Here is a 5,000-nt window from a genome sequence, read left to right on the forward strand (position 1 = left end):
GCGCCACCCCTCCTACAATTTTGAGATGGAAAAAAAAAAAAATGACATGTCAAAAAACATTATATATCAAATAATTAAAATAACAAATGTACTGTTTTAACGCGTTAAATGTGTGTGGGAGACCGCAAGCCCCTGCCAACAACCACTTAAATGTGACCAAATATTAAATATTGCCATTCGTTATCACTGAGGGCGCCGGCCAAGTGGATCTCTATGGGAGCCAGAAAAATGATGGATGACAGCTCGTTCTTTGGGAGCATTTGAATGCGCCCCGGCCAATGAAAGGGTTTCTTATATCATTGTGACTGGACTGGTCGAATCAGAGACCTTTTGTGATTCCCTCACATCACATATCTGCTGGTTAGCGGGCCGTGCAGTGAGTAATGCGTTTTCAAGTTACAGTTTGTTGATAGTTGTTATTGGATAGTGTTGAGCACTGTGTGTTATTGAAATAAAGCTTTGTTTTTTAAAATATTGTACGAAAGACTCCGTTAGGCGTAAGGCGTGTAGCTCCCTCAGTTAAGATTATATATCGATACATTATATATCGATACATTTCATTCGTAGCCAATTCAGTGGCAGTAATAGTTAAGTTGTTAAACATACTGAGTGCCTAGTTTTCCCATCATTATTGTTTCAATACGTATGTGAGGCATTGTGTGCGTATCTGATAAAAGTAAGTGTGTTTCATGAAGTTAGTAGTGGGATTACATTGCTATTAGCAGCGATTTGTGATAAGCATAATACTAGTAGCCATTAGCATGCTCTGTTATAGGTTCTCTTATATTGACTTACGTAATAAGGATGAGTTCATACTGTTCATACTGTAAATATAGTACGAATGAGATCTATGCTGCTTTGTCCACTATGATATGTGTCTAAATAATATTGGTTATGTGTAATTGTTATAGTGTAACAATCATTCATGTTGATGTAATCCAGTGCAGTGCTGATTGGTCCCTATTCCCATTGCAGACCACACCCATATGTACCATCTCATGCAGTGTCATGTAATGAAAGCAGAAATATACAGTCCTTTAACCTCAGTAACAAATATTAAACTCAAAACCTGTTTTCTTCTCATTGTGGAGTGCTATTTAAACCTGCCGCCCAACTGCGCCCCCCCTCAAACAAATGTCACCAGCCGCCACTGCTCACACACACACACACACACACACACACACACACACACACACACACACACACACACACACACACACACTAACACTCTCTCACTCACTCACTCACTCTCACTCTCTCTCTCTCTCTCTCACACACAAACTCTCACATTATTTGTTGTTCAGCTCAAGTTGTTGTTGTTTTGTAAAACTGAATTGTCCACTCGTCTCCAGCGCTTAAGGATAACACAAATGAAAACATCGTGTGTGTGTGTATGTGTGTGTGCGTGTGTACACGACCAGGACTTAGTCGACAGCTCGCTTAAATTTCTGTCATGCAACAGGTGGGCGCGCACCGATATAAGAACGCGCGTCTCAATTCCGAAGTCGCCTGCACGCGACAGCTGCTGTCAGTTCCGCACCCAATAGTTACTGGACGTCCCGTGCGCGCTCCAGACTGGCGCGGGCATACGGTAAACTCGTTAGATACACATACACACACACACACACACACACACACACACACACACACACACACATATAAGTATGGATTTCCCTCAAAGTGTACGAACCCGAACCCTGACTTCCCGTGAGTTACTTGAACTTGTATAGTGTTATACTCCTCGCGCTCATAGAGTGTTGAAAGTTGGCTAAAACGGAAACGCTGACACACACACTTTACTCTACACCGAGTCCACCCAGTCCACCCCTTCAGCTTATCGCGCTTCATACTTGAACACACTTCACACACACACACACACACTTCCATACTTACGGAAACTCCCGTGAGAGTGTCCCTCGCGGAGAACTAGGTGTTGCAGTAAAGTTGTGAGCCGCGCACCTTCCAGAAGGGGGTTAAGTTGTCGCCAGTGACGTCCGCGAGACGAGTTGCTGTGAACGCAAGGGGCTTCTCCTCGAGATTACGTGGCAGAGCAGACGGCGTGAGCCTCGAGCCCGTGAGAGAGAGGAAGACGGTAGGTCGCGGAGCCGCGAGCGCGCTCTACAGGGCAGGAGCCTCCAGACGCAGTCCTCGCGACACACAGGTAGAGCTTTGGCTCCGTCGACGGTGAAGAGAATAGATGTGTGTGTGTGTGTGTAGCTTTTCCAAGATGTGTGTGTGTAGCTTTTCCAAGATGTGTGTGTGTGTGTGTGTAGCTTTTCCAAAAAAATTTAAATCAATGACTTCACCTAGGTGTCTACGGCCGAACACCACCCGTGGGAATATCCCTTACCTACCCCACTCCCACTATATAGCTAAAATACAGTCATGGACAAACATATTGGCACCCCTGCACTTCTGTCAGAGAATGCACCACTACTCCCAGAAAAGTGTTGCAATTACAAATGCTTTTGTATTCACATGTTTATTTACTTAGTTTGCATTGGAAAAACACAAAAAAAAAATCGGAGAAATAATGCCAAATCTGACTTTATTCCACATTAAACTCAAAAAAGGGTGCGAACAAAATTATTGGCACCCTCAACTTTATAATGGGTAGAACACCCTTAAAAATCAAGAAATACAAATATCTGAAATCAACGGCTTCCTGTAATCATTAATGAGGTATGTCCTTAAAAGCTCTTTAAGAACATAGTTACACAGTCTCAGAATAATGTGACATGGAGTTTTCTTATCTGGGATCATTCTAGGCTAGGAACAGGATTTAAGGATTTACCTTTCTCCTTGGCACGTTTCTCTTCTTTTTCCTTTCTTTTCTTCTTAAATTAGAGATATATTGTGCAAATGGATGGCTATTGCCTCTTCAAACACACTCGTACCATACCCCTCACTGTGCTAGCATGTTCTGACAACACCAAGGAGCTACCTACCTTCCTCTTTCGATTTTTGGCTCATTTTACCCTAATGTTAGATCAAAATATTGGAAGGGGGCGCAAAAAACTCTGCAAATTAGATATATATATTTTTTCTGGGCGCAGTTATTGGCGCCCCCTCTGAGGGGCGCTCTAGGCAACCGCCCATGTCGCCCTGTAGGAAAGACCAGCCCTGCAAACACACACATGAAACAAAGGTAAATCTAGGTTTCTATCGCGGGGGATTTGGTACCTCAGTGGCCAATGAAACACAGGCACACACACACACACACACACACACACACACACACAATAAAACACAGGCAGAAGGGGCAAGTACAATATTATTGAGCCAAAGCAGACAGGCAGAAAGCATAAAAAGAAATACATTTCCTCAGGCGGGAAGTGCGAGGGTCGGGGCTATGCGTCGCCTCTCGCCTAGTCGAAAAATACAGCGACCCGGATCATACGGTAGCCTAAGCTATCTTAACTGTTACAAGATATCAAATCTCACCCATTCACGTACAATGGCGTTTGTCGGCTTGCCTCCAGACTCTCCCAAGGCCCAGACGAAAGCGGCCGCCCTGTCACCGAGTTTGCCTTCCTTTTTAAAACCCACATAATTGATGAAACCTCATTCATCCCATTGTGACTTCCATTCCAAAGTTAGCAGGAAACTAGATAGATGCCGCTAGGCCATGTCTAGTTAAGAGAGTCTCATATTGCAAATACATGCAAATAAACACACATCTCATTGTCCCCAAATAACAGACACTCAGTACCCCTTACACACACTTTCACAAACACACACACACAGAGACACACACACAAACACAGAGACACACACACAAACACCACATGTTTGAATAAAACTTTAATGGACAGAATACTTTAAAACAAATAAAAGGAAGGAACACTTGGGCCCTTCATGGAGAGGGGGATAGAGAGAGAGAGAAATACATAGAGAGATGGGGAGAGGGATAGAGAGAGAGAGAGAGAGGGAGATAGGAGTTCAATGTTTCTCAGGCTGTGTGTGTGTGTGTGTGTTTTTCTCAGGCTGTGTGTGTGTGTTTGGCCCGGAGCTTCTGAAGGGTTTTCTGTAAAGAGAGGAGGGAGGGGGGGGGAGGTGGGTGTTGGTTAGGCACGTCAGCTCAGTGTGTGTGTGTGTGTGTGTGTGTGTGTGTACAGAAGATCAGACATCTAGCCAGTGTTATAGCTTCCCCTCTGTTTGCTCCAGCCATTCCAACAGTCAACAGAACCCCCCCCCCCCCCACCCACACACACACACACACACACACACACACACACACACACACTACCTGCTGGAACTCTCGTGCTCGTTGACGGTTGAGAGTGCTGGTTGCCTGGCGATGATGCATCTCCTTCTGAGTCACCTCCTCCGATTGGTGGGGCGACCTGCAGAGACATGATGTCACTCAGTGTGTGTGTGTGTGTGTGTGTGTGTGAGAGAGATATTGAAGGTCAATCAGGGATGTGTGTGTATTTACCTGTGTGTGTGTGTGTGTTGGTACCTGTTTCTGTGCTCAGGACTGATCTTCACCTCTTCGACACGCTTCAGCACACACTCTCCTGATGGAAAACAAACACACACACACACACACACACACACACACAACCGCAGTCAGACTCTGATTGTTGGCTTTTGTCCTTGATGAAGATAGACCTCCCCTTTTGCCTAACTCCTCCCCTTTTGCCTAACACCCACCTCTATCCCTTGACCCCCACGTCCCCGCCCTCTAACCTTCTAACTCCAGTGAGTGGCCCATAAGTCTTTAGTGAGGCCCTCTAACCTTCTAACTCCAGTGAGTGGCCCATAAGTCTTTAGTGAGGCCCTCTAACCTTCTAACTCCAGTGAGTGGCCCATAAGTCTTTAGTGAGGCCCTCTAACCTTCTAACTCCAGTGAGTGGCCCATAAGTCTTTAGTGAGGCCCTCTAACCTTCTAACTCCAGTGAGTGGCCCATAAGTCTTTAGTGAGGCCCTCTAACCTTCTAACTCCAGTGAGTGGCCCATAAGTCTTTAGTGAGGCCCTCTAACCTTCTAACTCCAGT

The 5,000-nt window shown here is 45.3% G+C and overlaps 2 protein-coding genes and 1 long non-coding RNA gene across 3 annotated transcripts in view; 1 reads left to right on the forward strand and 2 right to left on the reverse strand.

The window, feature by feature from the left end:
* The window catches only part of smco4 (single-pass membrane protein with coiled-coil domains 4), a 2,808-nt gene extending 764 nt beyond the window's left edge, over positions 1-2,044 (reverse strand). The window contains exons 1-2 of the mRNA XM_080844357.1: positions 1,894-2,044; positions 1-12 (exon numbers count right to left, since the gene is read on the reverse strand). The exon at positions 1-12 is cut by the window's left edge and continues 764 nt beyond it. The gene's annotated coding sequence lies outside the window, so the exon portion shown is untranslated. The remainder of the gene's footprint in view (positions 13-1,893) is intronic.
* The window catches only part of med17 (mediator complex subunit 17), a 51,518-nt gene continuing 48,559 nt past the window's right edge, over positions 2,042-5,000 (forward strand). Inside the window, exon 1 of the mRNA XM_080844358.1 lies at positions 2,042-2,161. The gene's annotated coding sequence lies outside the window, so the exon portion shown is untranslated. The remainder of the gene's footprint in view (positions 2,162-5,000) is intronic.
* The window catches only part of LOC308370458, a 3,177-nt gene continuing 2,106 nt past the window's right edge, over positions 3,930-5,000 (reverse strand). The window contains exons 3-5 of the long non-coding RNA XR_013968776.1: positions 4,463-4,520; positions 4,250-4,346; positions 3,930-4,027 (exon numbers count right to left, since the gene is read on the reverse strand). This is a non-coding gene — a long non-coding RNA (uncharacterized lncRNA). The remainder of the gene's footprint in view (positions 4,028-4,249; positions 4,347-4,462; positions 4,521-5,000) is intronic.

The sequence above is a fragment of the Sprattus sprattus genome, assembly GCF_963457725.1.
Source record: "Sprattus sprattus genome assembly, chromosome: 9".
Lineage (NCBI taxonomy): Eukaryota > Metazoa > Chordata > Actinopteri > Clupeiformes > Clupeidae > Sprattus > Sprattus sprattus.